Source organism: Pelophylax lessonae (assembly GCF_965119305.1).
Source record: "Pelophylax lessonae genome assembly, chromosome: 3".
Lineage (NCBI taxonomy): Eukaryota > Metazoa > Chordata > Amphibia > Anura > Ranidae > Pelophylax > Pelophylax lessonae.
The window spans coordinates 391429795-391452929 of NC_138770.1; the positions used below are offsets into that span (position 1 = coordinate 391429795).

General features: G+C 43.9%; 1 protein-coding gene across 1 annotated transcript in view; it reads right to left on the minus strand.

Annotated features, from left to right (window-relative positions):
* The window catches only part of ATG5 (autophagy related 5), a 362013-nt gene extending 348877 nt beyond the window's left edge, over window positions 1-13136 (minus strand). The window contains exon 1 of the mRNA XM_082249796.1: window positions 13047-13136. The gene's annotated coding sequence lies outside the window, so the exon portion shown is untranslated. The remainder of the gene's footprint in view (window positions 1-13046) is intronic.
* Between the last annotated feature and the right edge of the window lie 9999 nt (window positions 13137-23135).

The following is a 23135-nucleotide window of genomic DNA, read 5'->3' on the forward strand; positions in this document are numbered from 1 at the left end:
AGTGATGTCATGTGATGGTTTACTTTCCGTGTGTTTTTTCTTTTCTGAGCATGCCCAGTCTTGCTAATCTGCTGTTTGTCGGCCGAATTCTGTACTGACTGGCGAACCATCGGCCGTTCCGGTTGACGGCCAACAAAAATTTTATAGCCTGCACACCTGATTCTGTTCGGCCGAAAAGTTGCTGTCGGTTGTCGGAAGCATCATACTAACAAGCCGACAATCGGCCGATCGTTCGGCGGCCGAATATTTACGGCCGACAAGCGGTACGTGTGTACGGGGCTTAAGTTTCTTAAATTGCAGTAGAGATATTGCATGTCTCTTCTGCAATATAGAGCCTGCCTGCCAGCGGTTTATGAAAGCGGGACTTTAGTTCTGCTTTAGGGCTCTTTCACACACTGTGTCCGTCAAACGGACTCTGCTTTTCTCAGCGGGGGATCGATCCGCCGATCCCCCGCTGAGCAGAAGGATGACAGCTGTGTCTCCGCGCTGTGTGCGGAGACACAGCTGTCAGTTTCCCATGCATCTCTATGGGGGAAATCGGATGGAAACGGACCGTCGATCCGTTCTCATCCGATCCGCTGGACGGGTGGAAAACAGGGTTTCCATCCGTCCAGATTTGACGGATCGGATCGGGTCGGATGTCAGCGGGCATGTCTCCGCTGACATCCGATGCCCCATAGGAATGCATGGGGGGACCGTTCAGATCCGCCAAAAAAACGAACAGGCGGATCTGAACGGTCCGCCTGTGTGAAAGGGGCCTTAAGGATCCATATCCAGGTGTTTTAGCTTTGCAAATTGCTTCTATCATTTGTTACTCAATTTAGAAAGAAGCTAGTACAACAAATTTGTAGCTGCACTCCAAAGTCCTCCATAGACCTCAGATCACTATTCAAAGAGCCATACACTATATATACAAAAATGCCTGCTACACAATCTATAACCGGTTGCTCAGAAACAAACCCAAATAATTTATTTAACACATACATAAAACAAAAAACATTGCTTGGAAATATAGAAACAGCATATACCTGTGCTCAAATCCCAATAGCTTGTATATGTATATAATCTATCGGGTGCTAAAGGGGTGTGATCACATATTAACACTATAAATTCTGGATGAACTCTCTACACACTGCTATATACCATTTCTAGCAGACTTTGCAATGATAAACAGGAATTTTTGGATCACATATATTGCAATACATGTTTAAGCTGGCCAACTGCATCAAAGTAATCCCTCTATGTCCAGTCCTACTCTGCTCTGCCACTGCAAATACGATGGACACCATGCCAAACTATGGCATAAAGACACAAGATGCAAATTACCTAGTAGCTTTCCCCCACTTTGTGTCTGTTTGCCCCATGTTGGTTTTGTGTTCACAATACCATTTACAGAGCAGAGTAGGACTGGCCATAGAGGGATTACTTTGATGCAGTTGGCCACCTTAAACATGTATTGCAATAGGTGTGAACCAAAAATCCATGTTTTTTTTTTTTTGCAAAGTTTGCTAGAAACGGTATATATTAGAGTGCAGAGGGTTCATCCAGAATTGCTTGGAATATAGTATACTTCACAATTATTTCCTATAATTCAAACAGATAGAAGTTGATTTGCTAAAAGCAAATATACTGTGCACTGCAGGTGCAGTTTCTCTAGATCTGAGGGGAAGCTCTGAAATAAGGGGAAGCTCTGTGGATTTCCATCATCCAATCATGTGCAGCCAAAAATGTTGCTTTTTATTTTCCTTGCATGTGATTAAGTATTCTTTACAAAGTGAAGCTTTACCTCATTTACTAAGCTCCAAAGCCCCAATGTCTTTGTCTATAGGTAGCTTGTAGCATCAAAATGTTTCTAGACATAAAACAGCATTTCTCAACTTTTTTTTAGTTGCAGCACCCAAAGGTAAACAAAATCTCGTGGCACCCCAGTCTTAAATGTAAAAAGCGTAAATGCTAATTATCATTTGGAAACCTGAGCCTCAGACAATATGCACAAATAAAAACGAGGATCAATGCGCTACCTGAGGAATCTGATGAATGCGCTTTTTTAGTTTCTATGAATTAGCGCCGATCTTGCTCACTTTAATCAGACAATATGCACAACTGCCTTGATGAAATCTAGAGGTCTCCCCATCACCACAGAGTCCTCCAATCACAGAGCCCCTTCTAACACAATCTTCCCTTCAAATCAGGGCCTTATGTTCTAGCTCCAGCAGCATGGCAGAGGGAAGGAGGTGGAGCAGGCGGACTTCCATCTTCTCCTGAATGCTGGGGGTGGCCCTGCATGCTGTCTGCCCTGGATCATAGTCATTGACTGCCATGGTGTGGATGAGCCAGTTACTATAACCATAGTGCCAATAATTGGCGCTGTGCGTCCTAGCCCTTGTGTGTCATTGGTTGCTATGGTGCTGGCGGCCAGGGAGTTCACACCATGGCAACTCAAGACACTGCTCTACTGCAAACTGGGTCCTGTGCTCGTGGCACCCTGGTTGAAAAATACAGACATACAATAACAAAACAACAGCTTCAATACTGTATCTCTTTAGTATTGCTAGTAGTGGTAAATATAGTGTATTAACAATTATAACTCATGAATTCATTTGCTGTATATCCAGTCTCCATATACAGAGGATTAATATGCCCTGTAAACAAACATTGCCGCCATTTCTTGGTGAAGAACTGCCCACTACTCTGTCCGGGTTTATTTACATGCATAAAATGTACCTCTTCCAGGGTTAGTACATGAACTACACTCCCCTCCCTGTAACAGCCTTCTTCAGCCAATGCAACGGAAGATCAGTTCTATTCTCGCAGCAGATTTTCCAGCACAAGCAGTACTGGTTCCAATCCTCTTTAATTACAAATTAATACATTCCCATGTCAGTTAGAACTCATTCATAGGGGTAGAAAAAAAGCTGCATTAAGATGTGTACAGCAGATAGTTTTATACACACCTAAACACAGCACTTCAGTAATAAATTACACAGCTGCATCTACGCATGAAAAATGTACGTTGGATTTAGTTGCGCACAGAAAAGTAGGACAAAGCTGCAGATTTTACTCACATACTCATAAACATGTATAAACGTGATTACTTTATGTGCATATTTTACTTTCATGCAGAAAATACATCCAAACGTGTTTTTCTACCTGTGTGAATGAGATCTAGCTCTTCCAGCAAGAACCTTTCTTTCATGCAGAAAACACACATCTAATGGGCCATACACACTGTAAGATTTTCTGAAGACTTTTTCCTTTAGATTTACCAAAACCATATAATATGAGGTCAAACCTAAACACTATCAATTTGTATGCAATCTAGCAGGCCCTTGCACTACATAGAAAAGGTAAATCTGAAGGAAAAAGTCTTCAGAAAATCTTATAGTGTGTATGGCCCTTTAGTGTAGGGTTTTTTTTCTGCCCCTGTGAATGACCCCCCTACAAGCTACCAATTTCTCAAAGCAAAGAGACCCAAGGTTTCATAGGTCAAGTAAGCTTTCTCAAAGAATCTTTTGAACAGGACATTTTATGTACATAGAGGAACCCCAACAGAGTAGTGTGTGGTGGATCTTCAAGCCAGAACACTCCTCTGTATATGGCAAACATAACAAGATGGCGACATGACGGCTTTGAAATGTAGGGTAAAACCTCAGTCTGCACTTCTCCCCTCTTCCCCATTGTACACTTTGTTATAAATCACTTAGTCTTGCTACAAAGTTAGCATTAGGTGAATTAAAGTGGTTCTAAAGTCCTTTTATTATCTGTTCCTCCTCCCCCTCCCTAAATACTTACCCGAGTCCTACAGCTTTGTGCCCGTCTGCAGGTCTTCTCTCATGGAAGCACACAGCCTGGCTCTGGAGCATGCTCACAAATGTGCCCCCCAAGTATAGTGACTTATAATGATGGCACACAGAAAAAAAGGCAGAGCTGAGATTGCCAGCAAGAGACCCCAGAAGAGGAGTTAAGGGGCCACACTCTGCAATACCCTTGCATAAAACAGGTAAGTATAGCCTGCTTTTAAAAAAAAATGTCTTTACAATTGCTTTAAAGCTAATCTCCAGGTTTTCTGTGACTTTAAATGGTTGGTCCAAACAATCTATTTCCTTCACTAAGCCCTGTATGTACTGCATACTATAGCTTCAGCTAAACACAGTACACAGTGCTGGGTTCCAGCTGCGGGACAGAGACTTCCCATCTCACACCTAGAACAATGTAGAGTCTGGCTGAGCAGCACTCAGCCATTCATAGGCAGCTTTATATTCTGTGAATGTCATCACACTCTGACTCAGCCAATCAGAGGAAGCTTTGTATAGATTTACAGAAAATAAAGCTGCCTTTAAATGGTAGAGCACTGCTCAGACCATCTCTGCATTGTTTCAGGTGTGAGACAGGAGGTCTCTGTCTCACAGGCAGAACCTAGCACTGTGTACTGTATGTAGATGAAGCTACATACAGTGTTTAAAGTCAGTGCAGCACAGGAAATGGTTAGTTTGGACCAGCTTTAAAGTCTACAGAAAACCTGGAGATAAGCTTTAACCGGTTGCCGACCGCCGCACGACTATATACTGCGGCGGTCAGCCCCGGCCAGGCAGAGTGACGTATCGGTACGTCACTCGCCTGTCACTGACTTGCGAGCCTATCGCGGGCGGGCGCGCGCCCGCCGAGGCGCGCGCCCGCCGCGGCTCGTTCACAGGCAAGTCAGTGCGTGTGACCGGCGGACTCGATGTCCGCCAGTCACACTGCGATCGCTCCTGTGAAGGGAGAAAGACAGAGCAGCTTGTGTAAACAAGCTGCCTGTCAGTTCTCCCTGTGTAAAAGTGAAGATCTGACCGTTCTACTATGTAGAACGGTTGATCTTTGCTTTTACACCAATAGGAATGTCCCTACACAGTAGAAAGCACGCCCCTAGGACACACTTAACCCCTCCCTGTCCAATAAAGTTAACCCCTTCCCTGCCAGTGTCATTTTTGCAGTAACAGTGCATATGTATAGCACTGATTACTGCAGTAATGTCACTGGTACCCCCAAAAGTGTCAAAAATGTCAGTCAAGGGTCCGATCTGTCCGCCGCAATGTCGCAGTACCGAAAAAAAAATCGCAGATCGCCGCCATTACGCGTTAAAAAAAAAACACCAAAAATGACAAAAATCTTTCTCTTTGTTAGTAAACGCGATAACTTTTGCGCAAACCAATCAAAATACGCTTTTTGCGATTTTTTTTACCAAACATAGGTAGCATAAAACAAATTGGCCGAAAAATGTTAAAAAATTTTGATTTTTACTTTTTTTTTTGGGGAATTTCATATAAAAAAAATGTGAAAAATATTGTTATTTTTGCAAAATTTACGCTCTTTTTTTGTTTATAGCGCGTGATCAAAAAATCGCACAGGTGATCAAATACCACCAAAAGAAAGCTCTGTTTGTGGGAAAAAAAGGATGTCAAATTCGTTTAGGTACAGCGTCGCACGACCGCGCAATTGTCCGTTAAAGTCACGCAGTAAAAAATCGCAAAAAAACCCCTGGTCCTTTAGCAGCCAAATCCTCCGGGGCTTAAGTGGTTAAGTAGAACTAAAACAAAAATTGTTCTTTCATTTTGGATAGAATAAGGAAGGGTTATAAACCCTCTCAGCTTTTTTTTGTCATCTGTGTTACATTGAGATTTTCCTTCATGTCCTGTCTCATTTTGCTCAGAAAACTACCAACAAAGAAGAAGAGGATGTGCCTGGAGTATAACATACCACGAAAATAGGGCATTGGGGAAAAAAAACGCCTGAAAATGCTGATGTACCTAAACACACATACTGTTGCATTTACAAACCGGATCTGCAGGAAATTTAACTTTTTGAAGTGCAGTGTACTAGCATTTAGCTGCTGTCAGATACAAATGTCCAAGTGATTGTAGCCTTTATCCTAGGATTCAAATGCCTGCAAACAGCTTCCTCAAATCCACACAGAATACAATGTTACAACCTGCAAGCTCCCAACAAGTAAGGGCCCTTTCACACGGGCGCTCCGTATGTCCGCAAATCATCCTATTTTTTGCGGATGGCATTGCGGATGTCAGCGGAATACCATCCGCTGACATCCGATTTTCTTCCTTTCAGTTCTGTTCCATTTTTTGGAACGGAGCAGAACCCTATTTTTCCTCCGTTCAAAAAATGGAAAGGAAGCAAAATCGGGTGTCAGCGGTGTCATCCGCTGACATCCGCAATGCCCATAGACATACATTATGTCCGTATATCATCTGCAAACGGATGGGATGATATGCGGACATACGGAGCGGATGACACAAATGTCATCTGTGTCCGTGAACAAAAAAAAAAAAAAAAAGTGTCGGAGCGGATAGCAATGCGGTCCGCTCCGTGTGAAAGAGCCCTAAGACCGTCACATCTTTTGTTTCCCAATATACTGTACATTGGATTTGCAAAATTTATGAACCCAAATTTAATTCACAATAGAAAATAGAAAACATCAAATGTTTGAACTGAGAAAATGTACCATTTTAGGAAAAAAATATATTGAAATATTTTGATATTGATGGCAGCAAAACACCTCAAAAAAGTTGGGACAGGGCAACAAAAAACTGGCAAAGCACAACCCCACTTCCAAAAAAGTTGAGACCGAGCAATGTTTACCACAGTGTAACATCCCCTCTCCTTTTAACAACATTCTGTAAACATCTGAGAACTGAAGGGATCAGTTGCTGGAGTTTTGGAAGAGGAATGTTGTTCCATTCTTTGCCAAGCATACAGTGCCCTGAAAAAGTATTCATACCCCCTTGGCATTTTCCACATTTTGTCATGTTACAACTAAAAACATAAATGTATTTTATTGGGAGTTTATGTGATAGACCAACACAAAGTGGCTCATAATCGTTAAGTGGAAGGAAAATGATAAATGGTTTTCAAATTTTTTTACAAATATCTAAAAAGAGTGGCATGCATTTGTATTCAGCCCCTTTTACTCTGGTACCCCCTAACTAAAACCTAGTGGTTCTATGCGGGAAGGTAAAAAACCTGGAGCATTTAGAACCACTTTCAAGCAGAACTAATCCTTTGGGGTAGAGTTCTGCTTTAAGCCTCATGCACACTTGGCATATTTACAGCTGCTCCTACGGGTGTCAGGCGTTTTGTTTTTTTTTCTGCCTCTAAACGTCCCTCTATTATAGTAAAAACAAAGCATTTCATCTGGCTCTGAGGAAGGGGGTTCGCCCCTGAAACGCGTCAGCCTAGCCATAGCAGCCCCATGCAACCATCTGCATACCCATTTGTCACAATTGGGACTTGGCTACCTTGGAGACTGTATATGCTATTCTCGATGTGTGTTGTATCACACCAGTTTTGTGAGTACTTTGTACACTTTTTAAGATTTTAATAAATGTTTTTATGGTAATGCACTAGGTCGGTGCGCCCCTCTTTTTCTTTTTTGTCCTTTCGTCCCTCTATTATAGCCTATGTGTCCAGGCACACATAGGCTTTTAGCAAGGTTTAGTGGCAGGCGCTTTTAGAAACAGAAAAAAAAAACAATTACCACATGTCGTACTTACTTGCTCTGTGCAGTGGTTTTGCCCAGATTCTCCTCTTCTTGGGTCCCTTTTCAGCTCTCTAGATTGCTATGGGGGCACCCAAGCCGAGCCGCAGCTCCCTGTGTTCATTCAGACAGGGAGCTGCGGCCTACTCCGCCCCTTTCTCTCCTTATTGGCTGAATGACTTTAATTGACAGCAGCGGAAGCCAATAGTGCCATGCTGCTGTATCAGCCAATGAGGAGGGGAGTCCCAGGCAGCCGAGACAATCCAACATCATCACTGGATCTAGATGGGGCTCAGGTAAGTATTGGGGGGGGGGCTGCTGCACACAGAAGGCTTTTTACCTTAATGCATAGAAAGATTTAAGATAAAAAAAAAAACCCTCTGACTTTACAGTCACTTTAGGATTGTATTCACACTGGCACTCTGAACCAGTCACAGGTGCAGTTCAGTCCCATGGGCCGATTTGTTTGTGTAGTGTGAATGATCTGAACTGTGCTTGGGACTGGTTCAGCCTACTGCATCTGGGACCATTGGAAAAGGCAGTTCCCTAGTGATATAAGTGCAAACTATACCGGAGCACAGATTACTACATAGCGGACTGTTTAGTAAAATCACTAGTCTGGCTAGCAGGTGAGTGTACCTGGGAACACTTCCTATTCCAGTGTGAGGGCAGACCAGCAGGGAAGAACTAATGCCCCATACACACATGCAGATTATCTGAAGACTTTTGTCTGCAGACTTACCAAAACCATATAATATGAGGTCAAACCCAAACACTTTCAATTTGTATGCAATCCGGCAGGCCCTTGCACTACATAGAAAAGGTAAATTTGAAGACAAAAGTCTTCAGATAATCTGCACGTGTGTACGGGGCATAAGGCAGAAGGTTTTTTTTTTAACATAATGCATTCTATGCATTAAGATGAAAAAAACCTTCTGTGTGCAGCAGCCCCGCTAATACTTACCTGAACCCATCTTTATCCAGTGATGTTCCAGGAGTGTCTAAGCTGCCTGCGACTCCCCTCCTCATTGGTTGAGACAGCAGTGTGACTGGCTCCCGCTGCCGTCAATCAGGAGAGAAAGGGGGCAGGGCCAGGTCGCGGCTCCGTGTCTGAGTGGACACAGGGAGGTGTGACTCGGCTTGGGTGCCCCCATAGCAAGCTGCTTGCTGTGGGGGCACCCAACAGGAGGAAGGGGTAGGAGAGCCAAAGAGGGACCCAGGAAGAGGGGGATCCAGGCTGCTCAGTGCAAAACCCACTGCACAGGGCAGGTAGGTATGACATGTTTGTTATTTAAAAAACTAGACTTTACAATTACTTTAAATACAGGCACAGTTCCGTTTACCCAGCCCCAGTATGAGTGCACCCTAAATCTGCTGATGTGTGTGGATGACACCGGATGAAATGATTGTACTGGTATATAAGGACAGACAGACGAGACATGCATAGGGCCGCTGATAGGGCAGTACAACCAGCCCTGTTGTACCAGGCCCGGGCTCCATCAGCTCTACAAGAGGCCCGGGCTCCATCAGCTCTACAAGGGGCCCGGACAGCATCACAGTTATTTTCTGCATGTTAAAAAAAAAATAGGATTTTCTAAACTTTTTTCTCATTTTTACTTGCTTGGGGGGTGCAATTACATTTTCCTGGGCCCCATAAGGTCAACAGAGGGGCCCAGGAGGTAAGTGCAGTGGCAGGACTTTTTCTAACATTTTTGGGGGCGCATGTATGCATGGGATATAGTCCCATGTTGATCTGCTGCCATATAGTCCTAGCTGCTGCTTTCCACTGCCTTCCCTGGCAGAGGGATACAATAATGCTCTGCTCAGCCCCGCCTCCCGTACCCAGGTGCTGAGAGTGATCATGTAAGGGGGCAGACGGCTCAGCAGCTGACAGGGAGCAGCAGGACGACAGCGTGGCTGCATTGGATTTGGACACAGTGAGTGAAGAACAGAGAATAGAGTGCTCAATGTGTCCAATAATCATCAGCATGAAAATCGCATAGGCTGCAGGTACCCTGTCACAGTGTCCCATGGCTGCTGAGAGTGCTGACTTTATTAAGCTATGGCTGTACTGAGTGTTACTGCATAACAAAGTCAGCACCCCCAGCAGCCATGTGACACTGTGACAGGGCACCTGCTCTGACTGTGTGATTTTCATGCTGATGATCATTGGACACGGTGAGGTGCTACTTTAAACTTGCGTTTGGGGGACAGTAAACATGTGCAGTCAAACCACTCCCCTTTAACCTCTTCCCGCCCATTGATGTATCAGTGTTCTGTCAGAATAGCGCTACCTATCAGATTCTGCTACCGCAAGGGACATACGGACTACAACAACTTACTGCGCATGCGTTCCAACATGGCCACTATGCGTTCCAATAGATTTCCTAATGTGACAGAAAAGGAAGCAGTGGCGGACATCTTCTTACACCCACGTAAGTCTTGAATTTTACATTTATTTTAACAGTAAACTCACCTTATATACTGAAATAGACTATTTCACCACGACCGAGTGAAATAGTCTATTTCACTATACAATCAGTTTGTCGCTGAGCAGTGCGGGGTGTACCAAGATGGCTTCCACTGAGCAGTGCAAAGTATACCAAGATGTCTGTCACCACCTTCTGGCTGCAGGTAGGGCTGGGCGATAAATCGATTTAATCGATTTATCGATTTTTTAGTTTGGAGCGATTTTTTTTTTTTAAACTCGAGTTTTTTTCTACAATACTTTTTTTCTGCCTCGGACCACCGCCGCGCCTGGATGTGACGTCAGCTGCGGGGCGGGCGGTGCGTCTGTACATGCCGTGGGCTTTTAGCGTGCTGTGCGGATCCCGGAAGCGCTCGGCTCATTGGTTGGCGTGAAGTGACATGTAGCTGAGAGGCGAGGAACATGTGGGTTGCGATGTCTGTTGTACTGCGCATGCGCTACTCCTGGTGAACTGGTATCGCAATGGTTCAGGATGACGGCGGTCCTCAGTGGTCGTTGGATATGGAATCCATCAGAATGGAAATCTAGAGACAAGACCCCACCGTGATCTCTGTGATCGTGGCCCTTGTGGTTGTGCTGGTCAGCCTGGGTGAGTTCTATACAGGAGTGTCAGGATACATGTGTCAGTGTACCAAGAGAGGAATGTATGGGAGGCACAGGGAGCATTGTGACGATACAATTACCTCATATATGTACTAATAGGCTGTTATTTCTTTCTTTATTTTATTTTACATATTTTAATTACTTTTTTTTTTTTATTTAACTTTATTACTATGACAAGGGAAGAAACACATCCCTTAGGATAGCTTGGGCAATGACAGGTACTCTTTATTGAGACATCAGACCCCTAACATCTCCCCTGCAATTCATCTGGTGAAACACTGATTGTGTTTGTAGCAGCCAGGAAATGGTGGCACCAAAATCAGAAGTGATGAAATCCTTGTCACTGCCAGCCTCTCACCATAGAGGAGATCAGGGTACGGATGTTCCGTCATCTTCTCTATGGGCAACTGATCCAAACAGAGTCAGACACACATATACAGCGCTTCTCCTTCTCCTCAGTCCTCCCTCCAGACTCTGCAGTCATTTTTTAAGTGCATTGGAAAAAAAAAATCGAAAATCGAATCGAAACTCGAATTTTTCTTTAAAAATCGAAGATTTTTTTTTTAGGCAAAATCGCCCAGCCCTAGCTGCAGGTATCTCACTATACTTATTAGAATACAATAATAATACAAATGTATTTCTGTGATTCAGTATATGAGTTTACTGTTAAAATAAATGTAAAATTCAGGACTTGCGTGGGTGTTAAGAAGATGTCCGCCTCTGCTTCGTGTTCTGTCACATTAGGAAACCTATTGGAGTACATAACAGCCATGTTGGAAAGCACGGCGCATGCGCAGTAAGTTGATCTAGTCCGTACGTCACTTCTGGTAGCAGAATCTGATAGGTAGCGCTATTCTGACAGAACACCTGTACGTCCCTGGATTGGAAGGGCGATATCTTGGTCATCCCTGCAGCATTATAGCCCCAGTGACTTTGCACAAAGTATAAGTAATCCAAGCGGCTAAAAAGTCACTGGATTACTTTTACAGATGACATGGATTTCATCATTTCTGGTTTGTGTCTTATGTAACCAAGCCATTACCGGTTTGAGCAAGCACCTGATCACTAGGGGTGCACCGATCCGACTTTTCTTGTCCAGATACAGATATCTGGCATTGTGTATCTGCCGGTACTGATCCGGAACTACACACATACACAATATGCATGCGGCTGCAGTACAGAGCAAAGCCGCTGTTTCATGTGTACGGCTCCTCCATTCACAGGCGGGGTGCATCTGATATCACTCCACCTGTGAGCCGGACCTATACAGGAAGTAGCAGCTCCCATCCGATACTACTACTAAAATAAGTAAGAGACAGCTGAGCCGGGACTCAGCAAAACTGGATCGGCCCGTGGATCGGTGGCTCCGTGCAAGTAAGGGACGGCTGAGCCGGGACTCAGCAAAACCGGATCGGCCCATGGATCGGTTATTTTTACAGATCTCCCTATTATGGCATTATCAGCGCCGATGTCCGATCCTAATATCGGATCGGTGCATCCCTACTGATCACTCTGATCTTGGTTTGATCAGATGCTTTGGAGGCCAGAGGAGAGATATGGGGTACAAGAGACCCCATATATCTCCATAAAGAGGACCGGTCATGGCCCATGCTATCACAAGAGAGGTTATTTATCCCTTCTGATAGCAATAAAAGAGATTTTGAAAAATGTAAAGATACAGTGTAATAACATAAATAATAAAATAAAATGTAAAACCTTTTTAAAGCTCCCATTCTCCCTTGCTCATGCGGAATTGCAAACATGCACGTTGGTCCCGCACATATACGTAAACGGTGACAAACCTGCATTTCGTTTTGAGGCGGGGCCAGGGATGGGGTTGAAGGGGGCCCCATCGGGTAGGCTGTACGGGGCCCCATCATTTCTAACAGCAGCCCTGGACATGCACACACTCCATACTGAGCGGTCTATGGGTGATCTCAGATGAGAAGATGAGCACAATCAGATCAATATGGACACTGAGATTACATCTGATCCTGGAGTGGTGACTATATGAAGCTAGATCATGTATGTATCCACCTATAGCCTAATGATCAGTTATGGGTGGCATGACCCACTTTCTTCATTGCTTCCTAAGGGATTAGTCTTGGCATGTTGGCAGAAAATAAAAGTTAGATCACCAAGTGTAGTGATGGAGACAGTGATCCTGTACTGACATCGGGGACACGCTTCCCCTCCCCCCTATGACAGGCAGATGGGGGGTTTCCAGTCAGTCACACACAGGTGACAGTGCCAGCAGCAGACTGTCCCCCCGGGGCGGCTCCACTTTCCCTGAGCTCAGACTACACGTGTGAGTGTTTATGTGTGCTCCATAGAGGAGGGCAGCCGCCTGTCTACACCAACATTACTGCGCACACTCAGCAGACCGCTCTTCTAGGACCCCTCACCCGGACCAAACCCGACTGTTACCCGAATTTCCAGCACTTCTTCTGCCCGGCACTCTCAAACGCTTCCGGGTGCGGCTGAGCCCCGCCCTCCGAGAGCTGACGTCATCCTCACAACATGTACGGACACCGAGAGGGTACAATCAGGAGTAGCGCGCAGCTATAAAGTGGCAGATGAGAGAGAGTATTGAATATCCATTCCATGTATACTGCTCATGAGCTGTCACTTCATTTAATGAGGCCCCTTTCACACTTGTGCGACTTGAGACTGCAAAGTCGCATGACAAGTTGTAGCCCATGATTTCCAATGAGTACAGTTCATATCTGTGCAACTTCACAGTAGTCCCTGCACTACGTTGGTCCAACTTTGACGCAACTTGACCTCAAGATGGCATTTCTTCAAGTCGCATGACTTTCATGTACGTACAGGTGTGAAAGGGGTCTTAACCAGTGCGGCTGCAAAGCAATTTTTTTATTTTATTTGTTATTTGTAAAAATCATAATTTTTGGCAATAAAATGACTTAGAGCCGGTTCACACTGGGGCGACTTGTCAGGCGACCTGGTCACCTGACAAGTCGCCGTGGGTTGCCTGCCATAGATTAGCACAGGACCTGTTCTAATAGGAGCGACACAAGTCGCTCCGACTTAGAAAAAGGGTCCTGAGCTACTTTGGGGCGACCTGCATTGACTTCAATGATATGAAGTCCGTGCATGCCGCTCCGAGGTCGCCCGGCAAAGTCGGGTTGCGCCTATGTGAACCGGCTCTTAAACGGTTGTATACTCATGAAAAAACAAACAAACCCTGCAGGACAAAGGCATAATGAGCTAGAATGCATCGTATACTAGCTCATTATGAAATACTTACCTTAGAACGAAGCCCCGACACGGTCATCTGGACAACCCTGAGGGCGCTGAAATGCTCCCTCTGCGTCTATTCCTGGTTCGGCGGCTCCGGGGCTGTGAGTGGCCGGAGCTGCGATGATGTCACTCGCATGCGCGCGGGAGTTTCACTTTCCGACAGCATCCGACAAGGAGATCTGAAGGTCCGCCGGACCTTCAGAGTGCATGCGCCGCTGACGTCAGCGGTTGAATATCTCCTAAACCGTGCAGGTTTAGGAGATATTAATTGTACCTACAGGTAAGCCTTATTATAACTTAATAGCGCAGTATACTACCGCTTTAAACCCCCAGAACACTATATATTTTCCTGAAAGCAGGGGTCCTGTAGCATAAAAAGGTGATAGTTGCAAATTCTTATGTCACATGATACTTGCGCAACTGTATAATAAATGCAAATTTCAACGAAAAATATAACAAAATTAATGTTAGTGCAAAAACACACAATCTAAAAATCACAATCTATAAAAGATTAGGTTGGGTCGTGGAAATAGAAAAACATTCCCTTTCTTAAAATTGCGTGTGCCTTCTCACATTGACGTTCATAAGGATATTTTCTTTTTCTTTTTTACTTGATTGCTATCCCAGGGGGTTAATAAACCCCTGTGTGATAGTAATAGGAAGGTGAAAGGTACTTTTTTTGGAGACATTAGGAGTCTAATAGACCCCAATGTCACCCCTGCCTTTCACACCATCTAACCAAGCACAGATTGGCTTGGTTAAATATGTCTCCTGGCTGCACTGGCCAGGAAATGGTCCATCTGAAACAGGAAGTGACATCACTTCCAGTTTCATTGTTTGCATGTGAGATGGAGGCATGGATTTGCCTCTGACCGCACTCTCCCTCCCCTAGCCCACAGTTTTGTTCCCGGGCTTCAGTAAGAGAGGGAGAGCCCGGGAACCACAAGAGGAGGGGGAGGCTCTATGAAAGTGATCGGCAGCTATTGAGCTTCGGCAGCACTTTCACTTCCAAGCTGGGAGATGATTAACAAAACTACTAAAGCCATCAGCTGGTGATTACAGGTCTACTCTTTGGATGTACGTAGTAGGCCTAAAGAGCTGAATTGGTTAAAATGTATCTATAGACAAGCCTTTTCTGTTTTGGACACAGTAGAGGAGGGTTAGAACCTCTCTCAGGTTTTATTCCTATCTAGGAATGAAATCACAGAGGTTAGGAAGATGAAATTGCTTTTGTAGCGCTACCTCCGCAGGTCATTTGGGTTCTCTGTTGTGCACCTCAACGTCAAGAACCCCCTCAGTCCCTCTGAAACACCTTGTTAAGTGAAAGTTACTGCAATCTCTCATAACAGCTTAGATAACATAACCGTATAGATACCAAAGCGGAACTAAACGCTCTAAACATTTTCAGCCAAAGAAGCTGCCATCTTGGCCTCTGTTTGATCTTCAACTGCCACAATGCTGCAGGACTAAACCCGTAGATTTAACTTTTTTTCAAAATATTTAAATTCAAGGCATGCCATGAACGCTAACTGTGACATTTTATTTTGCCCACACCTGAACTGTCAAGCCATCAAATGGCTTAGTCATAACTGATCGCATTATGGCAGCTACAGATCAGAGGCCAAGATGACAGCTTCCTTACCATAAAGTATTGGAGTGCTTAGTTCCACTTTAAAGTGATATTAACCACTTAAGCCCTGGAAGATTTTACCCCCTTCCTGACCAGGCCCTATTTCGCGATTCGGCACTGCGTGACTTTAACAGACAATTGCGCGGTCGTGCGACGCTGTACCTAAACAAATTTGACGTCCTTTTTTTCCCACAAACATAGCTTTCTTTTGGTGGTATTTTATCACCTCTGCAATTTTTTGATCATGCGCTATAAACAAAAAAGAGCGACAATTTTGCAAAAATAACAATATTTTTTTACATGAAATTCCCCCCCAAAAAATGTAAAAATCTAAATGTTTTAACATTTTTGGCCAATTTGTTTTCTGCTACATATGTTTGGTAAAAAAAAATCGCAATAAGCGTATTTTGATTGGTTTGCGCAAAAGTTATCGCGTTTACTAACAAAGGGAAAGATTTTTGTCATTTTTGTTGTTTTTTTGACGAGTAATGGCGGGACTGCGACATTGCGGCAGACAGATCGGACCCTTGACTGACATTTTTGACACTTTTGGGGGTACCAGTGACATTACTACAGTAATCAGTGCTATACATATGCACTGTTACTGTAAAAATGACACTGGCAGGGAAGGGGTTAACTTTATTGGGGAAGGAGGGGTTAAGTGTATCCCTAGGGGCCTGCTTCTTACTGTGCAGGGATGTGGCTTTTCATGTAACAGCAGAGATCTACGATCCTACATAGCAGGACTGTATGATCTCTGCTGTTACACAAGGGAGAATGACAGGCGGCTTTGTTTACATCAGCCGACTGCCTTTCTCCCTCTGTAACTGACGATCGCGAGTGACCGGCGGACATCGGGTCCGCCGGTCACTCGCGTGGAGGTGTCTGTTAATGAGCGGGGGCAGGAGCGCGCCTTCGGCGGTGCGCGCTCACCCCCTATTGGCTCACAGGCTAGTGACGTACCGGTACGTCACTTTGCTTGCACGGGGCTGACCGCCACAGTATATGTACTTGCGGCGGTCGGCAAGCGGTTAAAAGTTGAATTATTAGTGGACTTTAATTGTAATGCTGCTAGCAATAGTAAATAGATAGGAAAGTAATCATAATTACTTGTTTTAACCTTTTTTTTTTATTATTTAACATTTCTTCAGTTACTTTCTGTTTTCCATGCCTAGTCAAAAGAAGTCATACATCCCAGGAGGGGAGGAGAGGCTTTTTCAGCTAAGCACATCCTCCTGCCTTCATGCCTGAGCTAAGGACAGATGGATTCTAGGAAGTAAATCCTACATGAAGCGTCTGCCCATCATGTCCGCAGCCAGAAATGCTAGGGGGTGTTTTTCAAAGTAATTTCTCAACAAAATAAAGCATTGCTAGTTAGCTACATGGATGGATGGGGGAAGTTTATTTTAAATATTACCATTTCAATACCGGACACTTTCACCCCCTTCTTGCCCAGGTCAATTTTCAGCTTTCAGCGCTGTTGCACTTTGAATGACAATTTTGCAGTCATGCAACACTGTACCAAAATTAATTTTTTATCATTTTTTTAAGGTGGTATTTAATGGTATTTAGGTGTTATTTAATCACAGCTTTTTATATTTTTATTTTTTTAGCTAAACAAATAAAAAAAGACCAAAAAAAATCTTTTTCTTCGTTTCTGTTATGAAATTTTTCAAATAAGTAATTTTTCTTCTTCACTGATGTGCGCTGATGAGGCTGCACTGATGGGCACTGATAGGCTGCAATGAGAGGCTGTCATTCGATGGGAGTCAAGCGTGGGTGCCGGTCCGGTTTTTGGGGGTTTTTTCATGCAGGTTGGCGGCCGGTGTTCAAAGTTGGATCTACTTCAGGGGACATTTATTTATTTTTTGCCTTTTTTTTAAATAAAGGACTTATCAAAAACTGTCTCTGGGTTTTTACCCCATACTCATTCACCTAAGGGGGGGCACCCTTGTTAAAGAGGGCTTCCAGATTCCGGAAGGTCAACCCCCACACCGGCAAAACCAACAAGCCGGGGTTGTGGGGAAGAGGCCCTTCTACTCATCAACATGGGGGCAAGGGGCTTTGAGGGGAGATCCCCCCACAAAGCACTACCCATGTTGAGGACATGGGGCTTGGTATAGTTCAGGAGAGAGTGGGGGTGCACTCACTCATCTCCCCCCTGTCCTTGCCTGCCAGGCTGCATGTGCAGATAAGGGTCTGGTATGGATTTGAGGGGGGGGGGGGGGACCCATGCAAGGATTTATGTCCTCTCCCCTTCTAATACAAATCCATACTTCCCAACTGTCCCAGTTTTGGTGGGACCTTTCTGAGATACAAACAAAACTATCCTGGATAAGGGCCTGTTCACACCAGAACGTTGTTAGAAAAACCTGTGTTTTTGGTGTGTTTCCCATGCCGCATTTGTTATCTTGTGTGGGTGTCAGATTAATGACTCCCCAAATGCAGGTTGCAAACACAGTATATTTGCCTACATCAGATTGTATTATGAAAAGTACCATGTGATCGGGTTGCTGTGCATTTTGTAAAGTAGTGCATACACAACTCTTGGTGTGGACCGGCACAATATCAGCCCATTCAAATGAATCTGCTGAAATCGCAGAGCACCCAGAAAACATGTGAATCAAATAGAAACTCACAGCGTGATTGGACATAAAGTCCTCTCTCTTCTCCTAAAGTGCCCTCTAGAACACACAGTATCATATTCTTATCTCTCTATTCCTAAGTCTCCTGTATATTGAAATCAGTACAGACCTCAGATCAGCACAGGACATGGAGAGCTGTGTGCATCCTCCTCCTCCTGTCTGTGTATACAGTATAGGAGAACAGCAGAGCAGAGAAGGAGTGGGGAAGGGTCTTTAGTACGCTCTGCACTGTGTTCTTACTGTGGATTGGATTTTATCACCCCCACCGCTGGCGCCCTCAGGTGGTTGCTTAAGCTCCCATTTATTTTCATACCAGGCTTCTTTTGTTTACATTCTGCTGCCAGGGCTAGGGGCCGCTGGTGTTAAAATAGCGCTAGCTTTCTCTACAAAAATACTGCATCACTCCAAAAAAAAATAGTTCATGCGGTATTATAGTAGCGTTTTTTTTAGTGAATTGCAAAAACAAAGTTTTGAAAAACACTAAGAGATATTTTACCACAGATCATAAAGCGGTAGATACCACTTTGTGAATGGAGTCCAGTATGTAATATTACATTGAAATTAAATCAAATTGCCTCTGAAGTCTGCCAATCTTTTGGTCATATACAGTAAGAGTTCAGAAAGATGAAAATAGTTGCAGTTTGGTAAATTGGACCGTAATATGAAAGGTGTGAAGTAGGAGTATTGTTACAAACCCTTTGTCCAAAGCACACAAATACCTAGTTCACTGAAGCTAAATGCAGAGTGCATTAAAAAGTAATGTAGGAAATCATTGTTATTTGTTCTAAGTTTATTTTTCAAGCTGGTATGCCATAAGCAAAGCACATTAGCAAGCAATATCAATTGTGTCCAGCAGATGGAGACAAAATATTAAATACTATAGTGAATATTCTCTGAATGGGTTTTCCCAGTGATTACTGAACTAACATTGATAGGCGCACAATTACAATGCCCCTGATGAGCATATTACCATCAGGTGTCTTCCTGTACCATTGACAACAGCTCCCCTTATTTCTTGTCCTACTGTCACAGGGACATGAAGTGAGGTGAAATTCGCTCATTGTGGTCAAGGACTCCTATAACTTGACAGAAGTATTAAATCTTCTCAACTTTTTAAACAAAAAAAGTTATGGATGGCATTGTGCTTTAACCTTTGCGCTACTTTATTATTTTTGCATTACTGTTATTGGTCTTTCTTGCTCACTGCTGCACACATTTGCATCTACCAGCAGTAACCTTTCACATTTGACCTACACAAATTCCTGAGTAGTGATGTGACAAGATTTGCTTATTTTTTTTTTTAAAGTATTTGAAAACATAACACATTCACTAAAAAAGCTCCAGGGCAATGTAAGCATTTCAGTTTGGTCCGTATTTATTTTAACTGAAGAAAATTCTTGTTGGTTTTTTAACAATATTATTAGCTTACTTGGCATTACATTTCATCCTTAGCTGCATATCAGTTGGACCTTCAAAGCAGGCTTAGAAGGTTACAGGCTGCTTGATAAAATGTGAGAGACAAGGGTTACAGTGTTAGTACAGGCTAAAAGACCCTCTCTTCTCCACTTAAATTGGATGTAAATCCCATTCATCAATTTTGACCTGGGCACATATATGTGTAGTGTTTGCTTATCTCTATCTAAAGCCCTAAGTCCCGTGTCTTTCTGCTGCTCCGTTCCTCTGTTATCAGCATGATAACTTCTCACAAGTTCTCGGACACAGGAGATAAAAGCAGCTGGAAATTTGTGTCTGGGAAGGGACTGGTCTATTCACAGCACAGCTCTACAAGTTTCTTCATTCCTCTGCCTATGTGGGGGGGTGCCTTTCCTCCAATCAGTTGTCACGCAGTGTATGCCTAGACTCCACACTCAGTGCTGGAACAGGAAGAAAAATGTGTAACATGATGTGCACTTTCAAAAGAATATAGAAAGCTGAAGACAGCAGATAAACATGCAAAAAACGTATGTAGGGAGATATGTCTTTTCTCTGTGTATCATCTGAGGCTGTTCACTTCACTGGGTCTATGTGAGGGTTTACATACACGTTAAAGGTTTTGGATGCAGAGCCTCTGATTCTGGATCAGTGAATCAATTCACATTGGTCAAAACCTGATTCACTTTGTGAGTGAGATCAGTGCTTCAAAGGATCACTTACCAGCTCCCTTACAACATCATAGAGTGGCAATGGACAACCCCCTAACAGTAAGCCAACAGTCTAAAACCTTTGCCCCTTTGAGATGAAGGGATGGCATCTAAATATACTATATTACCAAAAGTATTCGGATGCCTGCCTTTACATGCCCATGAAATTTAATTGCATCCCAGTCTTAGTCCTTTGGGTTCAATATTAAGTTGGCCCACCCTTTGCAGCTATAACAGCTTCAACTCTTCTGGGAAGGCTGTCCACAAGGTTTAGGAGTGTGTCTATGGGAATGTTTAAAGTGGAGTTCCACCCTAATTTTATACTTACCTCCATCTTCTCGCTCCGGGTCACCTGAAAAAGAAATGGATAATCGCATTTTATTTTTATTTTTTTTACTTACCTCGTAGCGAAGAAAATATACTTACCTTACTTCCTTCTTCCTCCTTCCTCGGCCGCGGCCCGTCGTCACTTCCTGGCTCTGCAATGATTCCTGGGAGCTGAACGTCATCGCTCCCAGGAATCATTGCGCCTGCACCGGCCCCGACGTCAGTTCCGGGGGGCGCGCGTCATCCCCTTCTAAAAAGCTTCTGGGCATGCCCAGAAGCTGTGGAGGGATGACGCGCGCGACCCGGAAGTGACGTCGGGGCCGGCGCAGGGCATCGTGGGACCGAAGAAGGCGGAAGAGGACCCCGAAGAGGATCTCGCTGGCTTCAAGCTGCCCACATATGAGATGGCAGCGCTGGACAAGACGTTTTCAAGGTAAGTATTTGTCCTAACAGGTAAGTGCAACCCGGGACAGATCAGAGGCTAGCCATTGTGGAATGCACTAGCCCTGACTGTCCCGGGGGTATTTTTTAAAAAAAAAAAAATTCCAGGGTGGAACCATTTAAGCATTCTTCTAGAAGCGCATTTGTGAGGTTAGGCACTGATGTTGGAGAGAAGGCCTGTCTCTCAGTCTACATTCTAATTCATCCCAAAGATGTTCTATTGGGTTAAGGTTAGGGCTCTGAGCAAGCCAGTCATGTTCATTTGTCTTTATGGACCTAGCTTTGTGCAGTGGTGCGCAGTCATGTTGGAACAGGAATGGGCCATCTCCAAACTGTTCCCACAAAGTTGGGAGCATGAAATCGTCCAAAATGCCTTGGTATCCTGACGCCTTAAGAGTTCCTTCACTGGAGCTAAGGGGCCAAGCCCAAACCCTGAAAAACAACCCCCCCTCCCCCCCCCCACACACACACACAATAATCCCCCCTCCATCAAATGATTTAGACCAGTGCACAAAGCAAGGTCCATGGAGACATGGATGAGCGAGTTTGGGGTGAAGGAAGTTGACTGGCCTGCATAGAGTCCTGATCTTGACCCATTAGAAAACCTTTGGGATGAATTAGAGTAGAGACTGCGAGCCAGGCCTTCTCTCCAACATCAATGCTTAAACTCACAAATGCGCTTCTGGAAGAATGGTTAAACATTCCCATAGACACACTTGTAAACCTTGTGGACAGCATTCCCAGAAGAGTTGAAGCTGTTATAGTTGCAAAGGGTTGGCCAACTCAATATTGAACCCTACAGACTAAGACTGGAATGCCACAAAAGTTCATGTGGGTGTGAAGGCAGGCGTCCCAATACGTATGGTAATATAGTGTAGGTAGTGTACTGCTTCTTTAGTATTCACTTACATCACATGGTGTGTTGGGGTTATTTGCCCCATAAACCCCTACAGTGTACCCATTGGATGCCACTGATTTACTGGAGGGGATCTTTCCACTGACACTCAGCTTAGAATGTATGTATACCTGACAACAAAATTCTCTTATTTGCTCCTTTTGGTCTGGTAAATATACCATTAAAAGTGTTATGTCTTTTCAATAGGTGCAAGTGCAGTTGATCCTGTGAGCTGACAACTAGCTCGCAGTCTACTGACTGTTATCAGTTACATTTTTGCTGGCTCTCTCTGGGGACTACAGAATATCTCCTCCCTATGCTATGTAGAAACAGGGAGGTGTTCTGTAGTCCTGTACTAGGAAGACAATGCTGCTCCTCCTTACAGTACAGCGAGTGAGCATTGTCACCCTTTAACAGGCAGGATCACCAGGTGGAACGCGAGGTAAAGCAAAAAAAAAAAAAAAAAAACGAATGCAACCACCACAACTAAGGACTGGTAAGCTGCAATTTAATATAAATTTTTTTATTGTGTTTAGATATACTTTAAGAAAAGTTAATTTATACTCCCAAATTAATAATGCTGTCTGCTCTGCCTGAATCACTGGTGAGGACATTTTCCAGTATTTGCTATACTTCTGATTTTTATAAGAAATTAAACACCTCAATTAGCAGCTAAACCTGAACCTGACTCTGTAGGAGCATTTGACATTATATTGTCCATTTGCAGGGAATTCAGTGTCATACACGGGTGCCCCCAAACCTCTGAATGCAGCATGGTTTTTGGTAATACCTAATCATATTAATCCCCAAATTTCGCTATGAGAACTTAAGGAAAATAAAACTGACACTTTTGGAATGATGAACTCCTAAGAAGCGGAAGAAATTACCCCATCTCAGCTAGTAATAACATGTTAATGTTACACAATATGTATCTGGGAAAATTCAATATGCCCGTTAGCGACAGACAAGGATGTTGCACTAAATGACTATGTAGAATTAAAATGTGCAGTACAAAACAAGTCCGAGAAATCACTTTCCACACATTGTTCACATAAATAAAATTCTACTGTATGTCATATACAAATCACACATAGGAAAATTTGGCTTCAGGTCTTTTTACAAGTCCCACTCATTTGTGTCATTCTCACACTGGTATCTAAAACTTTCACATCTGTT